This window comes from Salvelinus namaycush, chromosome 4, assembly GCF_016432855.1.
Source record: "Salvelinus namaycush isolate Seneca chromosome 4, SaNama_1.0, whole genome shotgun sequence".
Classification (NCBI taxonomy): domain Eukaryota; kingdom Metazoa; phylum Chordata; class Actinopteri; order Salmoniformes; family Salmonidae; genus Salvelinus; species Salvelinus namaycush.
This window is the reverse complement of record NC_052310.1, coordinates 18,729,700-18,739,603: the sequence shown is the minus strand read 5'-3', so window position 1 is coordinate 18,739,603 and position 9,904 is coordinate 18,729,700.

Genomic DNA, 9,904 nt, shown 5'->3' with positions numbered 1-9,904 from the left:
ATATTTTCAGTAGCATATGATTTTTCCCGTAGTATAAACGATTTGTTTCTCATTATTAGCCTACTGTGTCCAGTCGAATAACATATGAATGACCACAGCAGCGTTGGTGACGTTATGCACATTTTTCGTAAAAGAGGGGATATCGCATCGGGCTTGGTGTAAATTGTTGAGTGTGTCAAAATTTGAATCTGTATTTCTTTGAAAAGACCACAAAAAAAAGGTCAGAATAATCCGATTGTGATACTATGCTCTGGGACAAAAACTCCATCACATCTGAACAGGATGAAATTCTAGGCATTTCAAAAAGCTCTTACACTAAAAGGGCATTATCATCATTTCACAATTTCAGAGTATTATTTCAACCTCATAGTGAGAAATATATATCTTTAAGGAAAATCCCCTATTTTTTGGGGGGGGGGGGGTCAGTCCAGATACCATAAGCATTTATTAGTTTATGACAGAACAGTGGGAATATCAGAGAGAGGGAGATACATTGCTGTCATATCCTGTCTTTCACTGTCTGTGTTTGTGTGTGTAACGCAGCAACACCAGAAGTGACCAGTGAAATAACCACACAGCATATATTCCAAAATGCTTGGAGCCGTGTACAGTGCCAAACCATGACAAGTGACAGAGAGAGAACAGAGAACCCTTCAAAAGAGAGGACAGAGAGACAGGGACAGAGAGCAGGAGCTGGACACCCTTTCCCAGGCTGTCTGGTTCCAGTGTGTGTGTGCTGTAATTACACCCAGGTCACAGGCGAGGAGCCCAGTTTAAGTATCGTCACTCTGTCTCTGGCATGCGGTGACCTTCCCTCTCCTCTCGCTCCTCTGTCTCCCCGTCTCTCTCCCCGAGACACCATGCCTGGCCCGGCCCGCTCACACACAGGTGCTAACAGGACAGCTGGCTCTGCTCTTTCTCTCTCTCTCGCTGTGTGCGTGTGTCCAATAGTGAACAACAGAACCAAATATGTTTTGCTGTGTTTCTGCATCAGTGAGTGATATGCAAGCCAGTATATCCATGTTTCAGTCAAAGTCTTTGCATAGCCATTATAAGCCTATGTATATAACCAGAGGTGTGGACTCGAGTCACATGACTTGGTCGCGAGTCTGACTGGATTCACAAATTTGATGAACCATATTTGGTTCATAACTTAGAGCCTCAAGCTAGTGAAACACACACTCGGCCTCTGATTGGACCAGCAAACTGTCAATCAAGTACAGGCCGTGAGCTACAGTAGCCAGTCGCTAGTGTGAAACTCAATGGGAAAAATATTTTAGTAGCCTACCATTTCTATTTTATATTTATACCTTTGCTTATTCGATCTGGTCGCTAACATAGGCCTACGGCATTGCACCAAATGCTTGTAATCTGTGCTTCAGAACCAAAACATTTCCCGCCTTGACTGTTGACCAATGACCAGTCATCAACGTTGGCGTGCAAAGGCTGGCGCACATACAGTATCCAGATTAGTGACCAGGGCTGCTGTCCAAACACGTTATTTTTACCCCCTCAGCCCTGAAGCTAGCCACTTTCCCTCGGGGGAATCCCGTCGAAAACGGATGCAGTTTGATTGCCATCTTAAGCGGAGGTCCAATTCACTTACATTGCCCCCTCGAACCTCGATTTAGCTCGAGGGAGCGAGTGAACAACTTTGGTCACTTGCGGGGTTGATATGACCCACAATTCAGTACAAACTGTAGTCACACGTCAAACTCTGGTGGCCGCGAAGAGTCAAATTTAATCAACAAGGCTGCATTTTCGGGCATGCCAGAAAAAAGTGGGAAGCTAGCTTGCTAAAACGAATATAGCTAGCCACCTGACTGAATGCGATAGCTAGATACGCTAGCTTACTACGTACATGAATAGCTTTAGGTTGGTTGTTTTTAAGCTCAACTTCCAGATTTCCACCAAGGACGTTGCCTCTCCGATCATTACTCTCCCTCGCTTGGGCAAGGGACATTTAAGATACACTTGGATGTGGCGATGTAAAACGTCATTCAAGGGCTGAGGGTTTAGGACCGAGGGCTGTCTACTTTGAGTTTGAAACGCAGCCCAGAAAGCACTTGTTGAAGTTTCTCCTCTTTTCCCTGGCATAAACAGAGTATCCTACCTACGTTAATGTTATCAATATAAAATTCAGTTTAGCAATTTGCTACGGACACATCTTTGCCAGAACAATAGGCTACCTGGTGATTTCATTGATCATTTTCATATTTCAGATAGGCCTATAGTTTGGGTGAGTTATAATTATATACCTCAGTGGTACTGTCTATATGCCTAAAGGCTATCCGACCCTGCAACCCCCGCTGCCTACAGGTAGGCCTTATGATCCCGCTTGCTCTGGTCTCCAGAGAAGTGAACATGTGACATGATATCCCTAGTTGATATTGACTGCTAACATGAACTTTCAGTTCAAAATGCAGGTGTAAAACGCAGTTTACTTCTCTATCTTGCGTTTAGAAAATGCATCACCTGTGCGCACGTGTACAACTGAGCTAGCGAACAGATTGCTGATTTGCTGTACATCTATAGAATCGGGTGCACGTCGATATTGTAGGGAGAGAGGATTGACATAAGTAAATATGCAGCTCCCCCCCAAAAAAATGTGAAATTGATGATTGAGTTAAGAAGGTTGCATTTTGAATTTGTTTCTTAAAATGTATTATTACATAATCAAAATGTGTTGTAGACAAAATGATGAACAGGGCTGTCTGGTAGCCTCGATATATAGACAAAGATTTTCATGACTTTGGGACTATAAGGTTCTATCTGCCGGAAGCATACTTCTGAGATATTAAGCGTCGGTTTTCACCTCCCAGGTCTCAGAACTGTTTTGTAGTGAATTCATTTTTCATAACCTATTAAGGTCCTCATCTTAAAGGTACCTAGTACAGAGTATAGAGTATCAAAATCTTGACATTTGTACATTTGTTTTTTTAGGGGGGTGCAATAGCACGTAGAACCTTATGACTCTGAGATGTCAATCTGGGTTCAGCTATGTTCTAACTGAAACTTCTGAACTAGGCATGTTCCGTTTTTAAAGAAAACTAGCAATTTGAATACATAAATGACAGAATAACACTATTTTCCCAAAATAGAGTCCGAACACCATCAAATACATTAAGAAATGTATTATGATCATCAGACGAATGACTGTCATCACTGAACAACAATGTGATATTTACTTTGAGATTTCTGACTGTTGTTGTTCTGCTTGCGTGCCTTTATTGCTTGCTAGACTAGCCTAGACCATACTTAGAGGGAGATGGCAAAGACATGTTCTGATTGGTCCGTCTGTATTTGTTCATGCTTGTGATTGGATAGCACACAGAACCTTATAGTGCCATGTTCAAATGGATTTATGCATTTAGAATTTTGTACGTTTTCATATATATATAAAAAAAAAAAAACGTATTTACTTTTTCAAAAATATAACTTCACGGACATATGAAGTACCGTCTAAAGATCTATTATATGTGACTAAGTAATTTTTGACAAAAATGTCAGCTGGAACCCTATAGTTCCAAGGTCTCAATTTGTATTTGAACAAGTATAGATTTTTTTTACTCAATTTGAAACTTGACTTGAAAGACTTGTGACTCGACTTGCTCTTAGAATGCACGACTTGGATTTGACTCGAGACTAGACCCGTTCTACTTGGGACTCGACTTGAGACTCGGACCTTGTGACTTGAGACTTGCTTGTGACTTGAATAATAGTGACCTCTGTTGATGAGCATACTGTACCTTCTGGTGAGCATAAACTGTCACTTACTGGAGTAAGTCATTGAGTCACATTACTGTTCCTCTGTGTGTATTTGTGTGTATTTGTGTGTGTGTGTGTGATGGGAGTGCATTTATCCATGATCCTCTCATCTTCTCCTGGCTCCAGAGCCTGTTTACCTCGCCTGTCTGTCTGTCTCTGCTATCCACTCTGTCTCCACGCTGGGGCCAGCCCCCTGTGGCCCCTATAACCCTCCTCCCTGCAACACACACACACACACACACACATACAGCATTCTAAGCAGTGGGGTCTGACACTAATCCTGAGGGCCAGAGGTACACAGCATGGACGGATCTACAGTATCTGTTGAAAATGGAGATAAAGTCTGGTCTGATACATGGACCAGGTGTGTGTGTGTGTGTGTGTGTGTGTGTGTGTGTGTGTGTGTGTGTGTGTGTGTGTGTGTGTGTGTGTGTGTGTGTGTGTGTGTGTGTGTGTGTGTGTGTGTGTGTGTGTGTGTGTGTGTGTGTGTGTGTGTGTGTGTGTGTGTGTGATATCCAGATAGGAATGTCTGGAGACACTGTGAATATTTACGCTTAACATTGTGATCCTGTGTTGTCCTCTGGGACCAGTTTGGCCTCTAGTTAGTCTGCCTGTGACCAAGACGTGAGGTCCCCCACTTAATCCTGGGCAAATATTTTGAGTGGCCAAACAAGGGCAGCCTTTCGGAAGGCTGCTCAACACATACACACATGGTAATTCTTTCAGTTGAGCTGACGGGTGAGTGACAAAATACTGCTTCTGTGACTGTCTGTGATTCTTTCTGTAGACACACACACACACACACACACACACACACACACACACACACACACACACACACACACACACACACACACACACACACACACACACACACACACACAACAGCCTATTTAGCCAAGTGTTTTTCAAGAAACAAGCAAAGAAACATTTTACAGATTAAATTACAAAGCGATAACACAGATTTCTGTGAGGTCTCAATTATTGTGGGTTTCCCTTTGGTTGACAGTATCATTCAATTGAATAAATGGCAGCCATTGGTCTTAATTGAAATTAGCTCTTTAAAAGACAAATCTTGAAAGATGTTGCATGGAATGTACGAGGCCAAATAAGTACGTGTAATGCTGTGTTTGTGCAGGTAGACATACTCTCATCTGTTCAAATGAGAGAGTGACTGTGTGTGTGCCCGCGACTCTGCATGTGTGTGTGTGTATGTGTGTGTGTGACCCAGTGTGAGCCGATTGCTGAGATGAAAGCATGCCTTCCCGGTCTGGCTTGGTTTCTATAGATATGGACACAGCACCACACTGACTTAGAACAATAGAGGGGCCTGCCACTCGCGCCAGCTCCTCTCAGATCATTACTCTACGCGTCAAAGCAATCATATTTTGAAAACAATAACAGGGCCAGGGGGGCACGATTGAAGTGAGTGTGTGTGTATGTGTGTGTGTGTGAGAGTGAATGGGTGGGATGAGTGAATCTGCCGGTATGTGTGTGTGTGTGTGTGTGTGTGTGTGTGTGTGTGTGTGTGTGTGTGTGTGTATGAATGACAGTGTATCTCAGGGTAAGAGTGGTCATTTTGTGTATCTGTCATAGCGATCACATGCTTTATACAATCAAAGGGCCAGGGGGGCACGATTGAAGTGTGTGTGTGTGTGTGTGTGTGTGTGTGTGTGTGTGTGTGTGTGTGTGTGTGTGTTTTTTTCCACGAGTGAGTAAGTGAATGTGTGTATGTCTATATTCAAGTCACTGCCAAAATAATGGAAACACTTGCGTAAATGAGGGATACAAAGTATATTGAAAGCAGATGCTTCCCCACACAGGTGTGGCTCCAGAGTTAATTAAGCAATTAACATCCCATAATGCTTAGGATCATGTATAAAAATGCTGGGCAGGCCGTTATTTTAGCCATTATTTTGGCTACCATGGATATGCCTCCATAGGATGACAATGCCCCATCAACAGGATACAAGTGGTCAGTGAATGGTTTGATGAGCATGAAAACGATGTAAACCATATGCCATGGCCGTCTCAGTCACCAGATCAACCCAATTGAACACTTATGGGAGATTCTGGAGCGGCGCCTGAGACACCTTTTTCCACCACTATCGACAAAACACCAAATTATGAAATTTTCCATGGAAGAATGGTGTCGCATCCCTCCAATAGAGTTTCAGACACTTGCAGAATCTATGCCAAGGCGCATTGAAGCTGTTCTGGCGGCTCGTGGTGCCCAACGCCCTATTAAAACACTTTATGTTGGTGTTTCCTTTATTTTGGCAGTTACCTGTATGTGATCTCATGCTATTTTGCGCTATATCTCTATCTCTGTATGAGTATATTTTAGTTAAGTGTTGAACATTGTTGTTTGAGTGAATGTGCGTGTGTGTGCACGTCTCTGTGCTTATGTGTGTGTCTATGGCGCGCGGCAGGCTTTGATGGCTTGGCCTAATGTGACTGCTCCTGTAGGGGTCCTGCACTGAGCCCTCTGTCCCTCTGCTTGTCTCCACTGGTCAGGGAAACAACTCTCCCCTGCTAAACTTAAAAAGGAACCAGAGGAATCCCCTCTCGGCCCCGTCCTCGACCCCCATGTTTTTCAGAAGCCATGACATCATCCCCTTAACAAAGGGGGTTGGGGGGGGGGGGGGGGGGGGGGCTTAAGGAGATAGGCAGGGAGGGGGGCACCAGTAAACCCCCAAATCAGTCACACAGCAACACTGCTGCCTGACTGCAACACACCAGCCCTTTTCAGCTGCTCTGGCTCGTCCTCTGGCCTCCTAACGCCAACTTCTCCCATCTCCTCTCACTTTTGGTCTTATCTGTTAATTACATTCTCCCTCTTTCTGTCTCTCTCAGCTTTCCCTCTTCTGTCTGTTCTCTCAGCTACCTGTTCTATTTTTCTGAATTTCCTCATTTTCCCAAAGTACTCACATAGAGTATATACCCCTCATACCCCTCCTAGTATAATTTCCTCCCTTTTCCTCTATGCATCCGTCTATAAACCTCACTACACACTCCTACTGTCTGTGTGTCAATGTCTCTTTTTCAAAAATCTTGCTCCATCTCTCTCCAGCTGTCTATTTCTTTCTCTCCAGCCATAACCTTCCTTCTATGTCAAGGAGGGGGGCACAACATCTTAGAACTTCCAACGCACACAAACACTGCCAACCCCCCCCCCCCCCCCCCCCCCTACGCACAAACCCCTAATCTGCTGTGTTTTTCAAACCCCCTTTGAATCGAGTACATTTTCTGGAGCCTTTGATGTTAGAGGCTAACATGATCTGATCCTCAGTGTCTGAGAGGAAGACAAAATTGGAATTGCTTTTGAGGTCGCTTTTGAGACGACGCTACGACAACCGAAGCAAAACAAGTAGAACGAGAAAAACACAGCCCTTTCCTAAATTGTTGCTGTTGTTGTTGTCGCTGACGACGGTTCCTATCCAACCAATCGGGCAGGCATCTTGGCATGCACACAAAGATCAGTTTGGAGCAAAACTGCTGTTTCCTTTCTCGTCTCAAGACAGGAGGATTTAAAACGTGAAAGCTGCCACTGATGTGATGAACAACAGTTCCGAACTGTTTGAAACACAGCCACTGATGACAAATCGGTGACACTGATCATTCGCTCAATGTCCCCCAAAAAATATATTGTATCTAACAAATAGCCACAGATGAACGAGCTTATACAAAATGTATTCCTTCCAAAACTAACGCCACAAACAAATGCGTGCACTCATCTTTATTCTTTTGGGCAAAACATTTCAGTTTTATACTCAATAGAATTAAGAAATCCCTTAAATGTATTTTGACCTCAATGGGACTACCTGGTAGAATAAAGGTAGAATTAATAAATAGAAAATGGAAACTGTCTCAATGAGGGCTATCCCGCACTTTTGGTAAAACCATCAAAATCAGACGGGTCCTGTTCAGGTCAAAGACACGGTCAAAGTCACCAGCAATGTCTAATGTCACGGCCAGTGAATCGTGACTGTTCCTGCTCCGTTTATTAGCCGTGTGTGTGAGAAAGAAAGAGTGTGTGTGTGTGTGTGTGTTGTAAAAAGTTTTTGCAATTGGAATTGGGCTGTGTTCATTCCTTCCCTCCCCTCTCTCTCTCTCTCTCTCTCTCTCTCTCGCTTTTGCTCTTTCTCAGCCTCTCCTCTTTCCCAACAACAAGTGCTGGATGTGAGAAGGCCGCTGGCCGGTTGGAGAGGCTGTTTAATGTGCGTCCGTTTGCCAACTGTTACTTTGAGGAGTGGCGGTGGCGGCGGAGCCGGGATTTGGGAGGGAAGGCCGGTGCCGATGGATCAGACAGATTGAGGGGGGTCCGGCTCCATTCATTGAGCTCCATGTGAACAACAGAGCCCCTACTTCAAAAACAAGCACTGACTCTCTGCCACTACTGGCCTCAGTCAACGAGTCTACACACACACACACACACACACACACACACACACACACACACACACACACACACACACACACACACACACACACACACACACACACACACACACACACACACAATATTTTGACCATGGTGTTATTTACTATATAACAATGATATTCTGCTCCTAGGGTAATACCATTTCTCCACAAAAAAGCACCTAACCTTACTATTATGACCACTACTAGGGTCACTACTCCTATACAATATCATGTCAATAGTAGCAACTTTTGCTATGAATCTAACCTCGTTCCCAGGCTATTGTGCACAGTGCATATAGGCCTGGGATAGCAACCACTCAAAGTTGGCCATAGTGGGAGTGACCATAGAATTCTATGAGAGTGACCTACCGAGTAATATATTTGTCATCCTTACATTTTTCCAATTCATACGACTGTGAGATGTGGCTCTGTGCCTGTGGTGTTCTAGCGTACGGGGGAGGGTTAGGGGGAAGGTGCGGTGGGATATGATTGTTTAGTAGATTAAGCCGATTAAAGCCAATTAAATTGGCGCCGGGAGACTCTCCCGGCACTCTGCATTGGCTAATGAAGGCCAAGTTTGATGCTTTGGTCCACACACACACACACATACACACACACCCTCTCCTCTATGGGTCTCCCTGCCTTCCTCCCTCTCTCCCTCGATCCCTCCCTTCCTCTGAATTCACTGGCACTTCCAGAAAGCTCCGAGGCGCCAGTGGTGCGGGGCTCATCTCTGGGGAACAATAAAGCAGATCTTCATAAAAACTTCAAAAAGCCCTTTGCCAAGTGTTTTATAGGTGCTTTAAAGGTTTATTGGCCCTGGGGAAAGAGAGCTGAGTGTTGCAGTAATCTAAGCACTGCAGCCCTGTTTTTCCACCCACCGCACTGCTGCTGCTGCTAATACTAGCTGTGTTGTGTGTGTGTGTGGATGTATGGGCTGGAACTGGGGGGGGGGGGGGGGGGGGGGGAACAGGTGATCACAGAATGAAGGAATGGAATGGCATGAGAGGAAAGAGGGATTCTGGTCTGTCACCGGCACAACAGACCTCCTGTCAAAACAAATTTGACTTGTTACATATTATATAATATATGACAGCATGTACGTCCTGTATTCTCATACATTTCGTGTATTCTGAGTTTCCTTTAATAGAAAACACTTGAGTTACAGAAGGATGGATTTGTTTTATATTCCAAAATAGTGTGTATGCGTGAAGAGTGTGTAAGGTCATTTGTAAGGTCACCTGATCACTACACCCTGGGGCTGCTATCCTCACCTTAGAGGGGGTCAAGTCCAAGACTGAAGGGGAGGGGACTAAGGCAGGGGGTACCACCCCTTCACTAAGGACAGAGACCTTGATCGGGACACGAACGCACTCATGCAGACACCCACACACACAGGCTAGAATGGCCCAGCATCAGGACTTCACGGGCGTCTGCCTCCGAATCATCATTTTCAGCTCCAGGAAGTCCTGACGAAAGAAAACGATCAAGTGAATCCCCTTCAATTTCTTTTATGAGTGTGAATCGACACTATTCATGGACTTTTCGGAATGTTTTCTTTAAAGTATGTCCAGATATGCCAGGGCCTAAAATTAGCATGGGTCTTCCCGGACTCCTCAGGTTTAAAATTAGAAGGTGTCAGAATTCCAGGACAATTCTTAAGTTACTGTCAATAAACAGTAAAGGACTTCTCCTAAAAGTGCAGAGTGCT